At 41.5% G+C, this 9,759-nt stretch overlaps 1 non-coding gene across 1 annotated transcript; it reads right to left on the bottom strand.

Moving 5' to 3' along the window:
* Positions 1 to 588: 588 nt before the first annotated feature.
* Positions 589 to 696, bottom strand: LOC112760081 (small nucleolar RNA R71). The gene has a single exon (XR_003180537.1). It is a non-coding gene; the product is annotated as a small nucleolar RNA R71 (small nucleolar RNA).
* Between the last annotated feature and the right edge of the window lie 9,063 nt (positions 697 to 9,759).

The following is a 9,759-nucleotide window of genomic DNA, read 5'->3' as shown; positions in this document are numbered from 1 at the left end:
ATACTGTGGTAAAAAGGATCCCTATTATTATTTTTCTGTGCCCTTTTCTTTCATATGAGCAGGAGCAAGGATAAGAGCATTCTTGTTGAAGCAGACCCTGAACCTGAAAGGACTCTAAAGAGGAAACTAAGAGAAGTTAAAATACAACAATCCAGAGACAACCTTGCAGGAATTTTCGAACAGGAAGAGGAGATGGCAGCCGAAAATAATAATAATGCAAGGAGGATGCTCGGTGACTTTACTGCACCTAATTCCAATTTACATGGAAGAAGCATCTCCATCCCTACCATTGGAGCAAACAATTTTGAGCTTAAACCTCAATTAGTTTCTCTGATGCAACAAAACTGCAAGTTTCATGGACTTCCATCTGAAGATCCCTTTCAGTTCTTAACTGAATTCTTGCAGATATGTGACACTATTAAGACTAATGGAGTAGATCCTGAAGTCTACAGGCTCATGCTTTTCCTATTTTCTGTAAGAGACAGAGCTAGAATATGGTTGGACTCTCAACCTAAGGATAGCCTGAACTCTTGGGATAAGCTGGTCAAGGCTTTCTTAGCCAAGTTCTTTCCTCCTCAAAAGCTGAGTAAGCTTAGAGTGGATGTTCAAACCTTCAGACAGAAAGAAGGTGAATCCCTCTATGAAGCTTGGGAGAGATACAAGGAACTGACCAAAAAGTGTCCTTCTGACATGCTTTCAGAATGGACCATCCTGGATATATTCTATGATGGTCTGTCTGAATTAGCTAAGATGTCATTGGATACTTCTGCAGGTGGATCCATTCACCTAAAGAAAACGCCTGCAGAAGCTCAAGAACTCATTGACATGGTTGCTAATAACCAGTTCATGTACACTTCTAAGAGGAATCCTGTGAGTAATGGGACGCCTTAGAAGAAGGGAGTTATTGAAATTGATACTCTGAATGCCATATTGGCCCATAATAAAATATTGACTCAGCAAGTCAATATGATTTCTCAGAATCTGAATGGAATGCAAGCTGCATCCAACAGTACTCAAGAGGCATATTCTGAGGAAGAAGCTTATGATCCTGAGAACCCTGCAATAGCAGAGGTGAATTACATACCCTATGGAAACACCTATAATCCCTCATGGAGAAATCACCCAAATTTCTCATGGAAGGATCAACAAAAGCCTCAACAAGGCTTTAATAATGGTGGAAGAAACAGGTTTAACAATAGTAAACCTTTTCCATCATCCACTCAGCAACAGACAGAGAATTCTGAGCAGAATCCATCTAGCGTAGCAAATTTAGTCTCTGATCTATCTAAGGCCACTCTGAGTTTGAAACAAGGTCATCCATTAGAAATTTGGAGGCACAAGTGGGCCAGCTGAGTAAGAATATCACTGAAACCCCTCCTAGTGCTCTCCCAAGCAATATAGAAGAAAATCCAAAAGGAGAGTGCAAGGCCATTGAATTGACCATCATGGCCGAACCCACAAGAGAGGAGGAGGACATGAATCCCAAGGAGGAAGACCTCCTGGGACGTCCAGTGATCAATAAGGAGTTTCCCTCTGAGGAACCAAAGGAATCTGAAACTCATCTAGAGACCATAGAGATTCCATTGAACCTCCTTATGCCATTCATGAGCTCTGATGAGTATTCCTCTTCTGAAGAGAATAAGGATATTACTGAAGAGCAAGTTGTCAAGTTCCTTGATGCAATCATGAAGCTGAATGCCAATTTATTTGGTAATGAGACTTGGGGAGATGAACCTCCCCTGTTCACCAATGAACTAAAAGCATTGGATCAACTGAGATTGCCTCAGAAGAAACAGGATCCTGGAAAGTCCCTAATGCCTTGTACCATAGGCACCATGACCTTTGAGAAGGGTCTATGTGACCTTGGGTCAGGGATAAACCTCATGCCCCTCTCTGTAATGGAGAAACTGGGAATCTTTGAGGTAAAAGCTACTAGAATCTCATTAGAGATGGCAGACAATTCCAGAAAACAGGCTTATGAACAAGTAGAGGACATGTTAGTAGAGGTTGAAGACCTTTATATCCCTGCTGATTTCATAATCCTAGATATTGGGAAGGATGAGGATGAATCCATCATCCTTGGAAGACCCTTCCTAGCCACATCAATAGCTATGATTGATGTTGACAGAGGTGAACTAGTCCTTCAACTAAATGAGGACAACCTTGTATTTAAAACTCAAGGATCTATCTCTGTAACCATGAAGAAGAAGCATGAAAAGCTTCTCTCACTGCAGAGTCAACCAGAGCCCCACAGTCAAACTCTAAGTTTGGTGTTGGGAGGCCACAACCAAACTCTAAGTTTGGTGTTGAACTCCCATATCCAAACTCTAAGTTTGGTGTTGGGAAGTCTCAACAATGCTCTGAACATCTGTGAGGCTCCATGAGAGCTCACTGTCAAGCAATTGACATTAAAGAAGCGCTTGTTGGGAGGCAACCCAACTTTTATTTATCTAATTTTATTTTTATTTTTATTGTTCTTTCATGTTTTATTAGGTTCATGATCATGTGGAGTTACAAAATAAATAGAAAAATCAAAAACAGAATCAAAAACAGCAGAAGAAAAATCACACCCTAGAGGAAGGGCTTACTGGCGTTTAAACGCCAGTAAGGAGCATCTGGCGTTGAACGCCCAAAATAAGCAGCATCCTGGCGTTCAGACGCCAGGAATGCACACTGAGGAAAGCTGGCGCTGAACGCCAGAAACAAGCATAGAACTAGCATTCAACGCCAGAAACATGCTGCATCTGGGCGTTGAACGCCCAGAACAAGCATCAATTCGGCATTTAAATGCCAGAATTGTATGCAAAGGCATTTTACATGCCTCAATGGTGCAGGAATGTAAATCCTTGATACCTCAGGATTTGTGGACCCCACAGGATCATCTCAGATCTGTGGACCCCACAGGATCCCCACATACTTCCACTCACCTTCCCTCCTCATAATCCTATATCACCCTCTCTCTCTCTCCATTCACAGTCATCCCTTCTGTTTTCCATTCACCACTCACATCCATACACCCCACCTACCTTCAAAATTCAAAATCTCTTTCCCACCCAAGCCCACCCATATAGCCGAATACACACATCCCTCCATCTCCTCCATATCTTCTTCTCCTTCTACTATTCTTTCTTCTTTTGCTCGAGGGCGAGCAACATTCTAAGTTTGGTGTGGTAAAAGCATAACATTTTTTTGTTTTTTCATAACCATTGATGGCACCTAAGGCCAGAGAAACCTCTAGAAAGAGGAAAGGGAAGACAAAAGCTTCCACCTCCGAGTCATAGGAGATGAAGAGATTCATCTCAAGGGTCTATAGCTCAGTGGTAGAACATTTGACTGCAAATCAAGAGATCCCTAAGATACCTCAGGGGATACATTTTCCTCCACACAACATGGGACAATTAAGGGTGGAACATCAAGAGCACTCCATCATCCTCCATGAAATTAGAGAAGATCAAAGAGCTATGAGGGAGGAGCAACAAAGACAAGGAAGAGACATAGAAGAGCTCAAGGACATCATTGGTTCCTCAAGAAGAAAACGCCACCATCACTAAGGTGGACTCATTCCTTGTTCTCAAATTTTCTATTTTTCGTTTTCTTTATGTTAAGTGCTTATCTATGTTAGTGTCTTATTACATGATCATTAGTATTTAGTAACTTTGTCTTAAAGTTATGAATGTCCTATGAATCCATCACATCTCTTAAATGAAAAATGTTTTTAATCCAAAAGAACAAGAAGTACATGAGTTTCGAATTTATCCTTGAACTTAGTTTAGTTATATTGATGTGGTGACAATACTTTTTGTTTTCTGAATGAATGCTTGAACAGTGCATATGTCTTTTGAAGTTGTTGTTTATGAATGTAAAATATGTTGGCTCTTGAAAGAATGATGACAAGGAGACATGTTATTTGATAATCTGAAAAATTATAAAAATGATTCTTGAAGCAAGAAAAAGCAGTGAATACAAAGCTTGCAAAAAAAAAAGAGGGCAAGCAGAAAAAAGCAAAAAGCTCTTAAAACCAAGAGGCAAGAGCAAAAAGCCAGTAACCCTTAAAACCAAAAGGCAAGGGTAAATAAAAAGGATCCCAAGGCTTTGAGCATCAGTGGATAGGAGGGCCTAAAGGAATAAAATCCTGGCCTAAGCGGCTAAACCAAGCAGTCCCTAACAATGTGCTTGTGGCGTGAAGGTGTCAAGTGAAAACTTGAGACTGAGCGGTTAAAGTCAAGGTCCAAAGCAAAAAAAAGAGTGTGCTTAAGAACTCTGGACACCTCTAATTGGGGACTTTAGCAAAGCTGAGTCACAATCTGAAAAGGTTCACCCAGTTATGTGTCTGTGGCATTTATGTATCCGGTGGTAATACTGGAAAACAAAGTGCTTAGGGCCACGGCCAAGACTCATAAAGTAGCTGTGTTCAAGAATCAACATACTAAACTAGGAGAATCAATAACACTATCTGAACTCTGAGTTCCTATAGATGCCAATCATTCTGAACCTTAATGGATAAAGTAAGATGCCAAAACTATTCAAGAGGCAAAAAGCTACAAGTTCCGCTCATCTGATTGGGGCTATGTTTCATTGATATTTTGGAATTTATAGTATATTCTCTTCTTTTTATCTTATTTGATTTTCAGTTGCTTGGGGAGAAGCAACAATTTAAGTTTGGTGTTGTGATGAGCGGATAATTTATACGCTTTTTGGCATTGTTTTTAGTATGTTTTTAGTAGGATCTAGTTACTTTTAGGGATGTTTTTATTTGTTTTTATGTTAAATTCACATTTCTAGACTTTACTATGAGTTTGTGTGTTTTTCTGTGATTTCAGGTATTTTCTGGCTGAAATTGAGGGACTTGAGCAAAAATCAGATTCAGAGGTTGAAGAAGGACTGCTGATGCTGTTGGATTCTGACCTCCTTGCATTCAAAGTGGATTTTCTGGAGCTACAGAACTCCAAATGGCACGCTCTTAACGGTGTTGGAAAGTAGACATCCAGGGCTTTCCAGCAATATATAATAGTCCATACTTTGCCCGAGTTTAGATGACGCAAAAGGGCGTTGAACTCCAGTTCTACGCTACAGTCTGGAGTTAAACGCCAGAAACACGTCACGAACCAGAGTTGAACGCCAAAAACACGTTACAACTTGGCGTTCAACTCCAAAAGAAGCCTCTGCACGTGTAAACTTCAAGCTCAGCCCAAGCACACACCAAGTGGGTCCCGGAAGTGGATTTATGCATCAATTACTTACTTCTGTAAACCCTAGTAACTAGTTTAGTATAAATAGGACTTTTTACTATTGTATTAGACATCTTGGGACATTTCGTTCTTAGATCATGGAGGCTGGCCATTCGGCCATGCCTGGACCTTTCACTTATGTATTTTTCAATGGTAGAGTTTCTACACACCATAGATTAAGGTGTGGAGCTCTGCTGTTCCTCAAAGACTAATGCAAAGTACTACTGTTTTTCTATTCAATTCAACTTATTCCGCTTCTAAGATATTCATTCGCACTCCAATATGATGGATGTGATGATCGTGACAGTCATCATGATTGTCAACTTATGAACGTGTGCCTGACAACCACTTCCGTTCTACCTTAGATTGAATGGATATCTCTTGGATATCTAATACAGGGGACCGAGTTCGAGTTATTAGCGTCTTCGTGGTATAAGTTAGAACCCATGGATGGCCATTCCTGAGATCCGAAAAGTCTAAACCTTGTCTGTGGTATTCCGAGTAGGATCTGGGAAGGGATGGCTGTGACGAGCTTCAAACTCGTGAGTGCTGGGCGTAGTGACAGACGCAAAAGGATCAATGGATCCTATTCCAGTATGATCGAGAACCGACAGATAATTAGCCGTGCCGTGACAGAGCATTTGGACCTTTTTCACAGAGAGGATGGAATGTAGCCATTGACAACGATGATGCCCTACATAAAGCTTGCCATGGAAAGGAGTAGGATTGATTGGATGAAGACAGTAGGAAAGCAGAGATCAGAGGAACGAAAGCATCTCTATACGCTTATCTGAAATTCTCACCAATAAATTACATAAGTATTTCTATCTTTATTTTCTGTTTATTTATTATTATTATTCAAAAACTCCATAACCATTTGATATCCGCCTGACTGAGATTTACAAGATGACCATAGCTTGCTTCATACCAACAATCTCCGTGGGATCGACCCTTACTCACGTAAGGTTTTATTACTTGGACAACCCAGTGCACTTGCTGGTTAGTTGTATCGAAGTTGTGACAAATTATAAATTAAGATTAGAGCACCAAGTTTTTGGAGCCATTACCAGGGATCACAATTTCGTGCACCATCAATCCATCTCTTTCTTATTTGCAACTTTGGTTTTGCTGTTTTATTTTTTCAAAGATGGGGAAGACTACTGACTCCATGAAGGCTTTTAAGAGGGCGAGGAAGGCGACCACGGCTCAGAACATCTCGGCCAAAGCTTATGGGGAGGAATCTTTAAAGGCTGATCAGAAGAAGTCGACGTCGGATACTTTGTGGTCGAGGAAGGTCATATTGACTCCCCAGGTTCGTCTGGCTTCTTCTGATCCTCCCTATTCGACCTCTGGTGCTGCTTCTCCTTCTGTTGGTGGTCCTCCTCCCAAGAAGCAGAAGACTGTTGAGCCCTACGACCTGGACGCCCCTGATTTTTATGCGGTGGGGTTTGTTGATAACCAAATTGCCCCCTTTGGTCGACTTCCCCTGGACGATGTGTCCATTCTTCGTCATTTGAATTTTATTACCAGCAGTAGCATTCGGATGGCCCATATGGGTGTGGCCTTGTCTTGAACTATCCAGGGTTTCCCAGTTCATGCAACTAAGGAGTTTTTGGAGGATGCGAAGTCGGAGTTTGATAGGATCAAATGTCTGAAGGATGAGCTTGATGCTAGAGTTATTAAGCTGGAGTTGGATTTGGAGAAGGAAAAGTCTCGTGCTACCCGAGCTAAGGCGGCTGCAAATTTGGCCGAGGAGATGGCCAAGATGTCGAAGGAGAGTTATACTCAAACCTATGGCGAGCTGTTAGAGGCCAAGGAGAGGCTGGAGTCTGCTCATGCTGACTATGCTGAGCTCCAGGGTCATCTTGTGGGCAGTGTGACTGACGCCTATGAAAACTTGAAGGCTCATGTTCGAGTTCTTACTCCCGAGCTCGACTTGACTCTCTTTAGTTTGGACAACATCGTGGAGGATGAAAAACTCGTCCCTGCCTTGGATGAGGATGAAGGAGAGGATCCTCCCCCTTCTTCAAATCCTTCTGCCGAGGTCGACCATTCCCAACCCGATCTGAATTGTGAGATACTCAATTGTGAGGATGGGACCATGGACGTGACTCCTTTGAAGACTATTCCTCCTTCTACAACTCAGGATGCTGCTGCTGAGGAGAACTTGGACCCTTGATGACTTTTCTTTGATGTATTTTATATAGCCCGGTCTGTGAGCTTTTAAACTTTGGTTTCTGTAATTATGGTGTTGATCTTGACACTTTTGGTTGCTTTTCGTAGCAACTATTTTTTAGGAAAATACTATTTGAACTTTTGAGGTCGCCTTTCAGGTGGCCTGCTTTCTATTATAACAGCTCGTCTGATATGTTGACTATATGTTTCTGGGCTTCAAGGAATCTTTGGAGTGTTGGAGTTTTTGTCCGACCTCTTTGTTGATTGCCTTTTTTCTGCCCAAGTCGAAGTGACCTTTTAAGGTTAACTTTGGTCAACAACTTTCTAGTGTTCTTGTAGAACCTTGTTAGTTTAGTCTGAACAATTCTGATAGCTTTGTTGTGAGGTTGTGGCTTTTTGGGATTTCTGTATATCTTCTGCAAGGTATTGAGATTCGGTTGTCCGACCTCTTTTGTTGATATGATGACTTGTCTGAAGACTTTTTTAGTATTTTCATAGAACACCTTCTAAACAAGTTTGGTAGTTTTGTCGTGAGGTCGTGTCTTTTTGGGCTAAGCTGTGTCCCTTTTAGTGCATGCCTTTTATGGGTCCGACTTCTTGCGTTGATCCGAGCTGTAGCTTTCGTTGGTTTGGTCCGACTTCTTCTTGTCGAATCTTCTTGAGTTATTTTTAGCAATCCATTTTTAGTAATACCTGTCCAGGGCCCCCTTTTTATGGATTACTTTTTTATAACTTTGTCGCTTTGATCTGTCTGGTCCGACTTCTTCTAGTCGATTCTTTCTAAGTTATTTCTAGTAATCCATTTTTACTCAGACCTCGTCAGGCCTTTTTCTATGAATTACTTTTTATAACTTTTTGTCACTTTAGTCGATTGGTCCGGCTTTTTCATGTCGGTCCATTCTAAGTTATTTTTAGCAATCAATTTTTACTCAGACCTCGTCAGGCCTCTTTCTATAGATTACTTTTTATAACTTTTTGTCGCTTTAGTCGATTAGTCTGACTTCTTCATGTCAGTCCGTTCTAAGTTATTTTTAGCAATCCATTTTTACTCAGACCTCATCAGGCCTCTTTCTATGGATTACTTTTTATAGCTTTTGTCGCTTTTCTGTTGCTTTTCCATCTTACCGATTTTGTCGAAGTTGGGCGTGAGTTTGATTCTCACTTGGCCAACCTTGTCGAAGTCAAGCGGTCAATTTGGTTTTCACCTTGCCGACCTTTGTAGAATTTCAGACGATGAATTCGATTTTCATCGTGGTCGGGCGCTGAATTTGGTTTTCACCTTGCCAACCTGTAGCTTTGTAATCGGGCGATGGATTTTTGCGTTCAGATTAATGCGTCTTGGTAGAGAAACTTTGTAGATAATCTGAAAAGTTTTATTCCAATAGAAAGTAGATATATAGGCAAAAAAATATATACATATGGGTGTTTACCCCTCTAAATCAAGCAATTTTATAGATCTTGGCTTGGTGCCTCGTTAAAAAACCTTCTCAGGAAAAAGAGTGCACCTTGACCTAAGATCTTTATTACCTACTAACTATAATACCTTCTTAGGTTGCAGGTGTGCCATGACCTTGGTAGATCTCGCCCCTCGAGTTCGGACATCTTGTAGTAGCCATTTCCCAGTACCTCTGTGACTCGGTAGGGTCCTTTCCAGTTTGCTGCTAGCTTCCTCTCTCCTGGTCGACTTGTTCCGATATCATTTCGGATTAGAATGAGGTCGTTGTTGGCGAAACTTCGCTGTACTACCTTCCGATTGTATCTTGAGGCCATTCGACGTTTTAACGCTTCCTCCCTGATCTGAGCTCTTTCTCGAATTTCTGGAAGTAGGTCGAGCTCTTCCTTTTGAAGTTGGGAGTTGGCCTCTCCACTGTAGTAGATCGTTCTGGGGGATCCTTCTTCGACCTCCACTGGGATCATTGCCTCCATTCCGTAAGCCAGTCGGAAAAGTGATTCCCTTGTGGTGGAGTATAGAGTTGTCTGATATGCCCATAGGACTTGTGGGAGCTCTTCAGCCCAGGCTCCTTTTGCATCCTGTAATCTCCGTTTTAACCCAGCCAATATGACTTTGTTAGCTGCTTCTGCTTGTTCATTAGCTTGTGGGTGTTCTATGGATGTAAATTGGTGCTTTATTTTCAAGTCTGCCACCAACTTTCTGAAGCCTGTGTCTGTGAATTGAGTTCGATTATCTATGGTGATGGAGTAGGGAATCCCAAACCTTGTAACAATATTTCTGTATAAGAATTTCTGACTTTTTTGAGCAGTGGTATTAGCTAGGGGCTCTGCCTCAATCCACTTTGTGAAGTAATCTACCCCTACAATGAGGAACTTGACTTGTCCCGATCCTTGGGGAAAGGGT

The sequence above is a fragment of the Arachis hypogaea genome, chromosome 16, assembly GCF_003086295.3.
Source record: "Arachis hypogaea cultivar Tifrunner chromosome 16, arahy.Tifrunner.gnm2.J5K5, whole genome shotgun sequence".
Classification (NCBI taxonomy): Eukaryota; Viridiplantae; Streptophyta; class Magnoliopsida; order Fabales; family Fabaceae; genus Arachis; species Arachis hypogaea.
The sequence above is the reverse complement of the archived record's forward strand: the minus strand, read 5'-3'. Positions and strand labels throughout refer to the sequence as shown.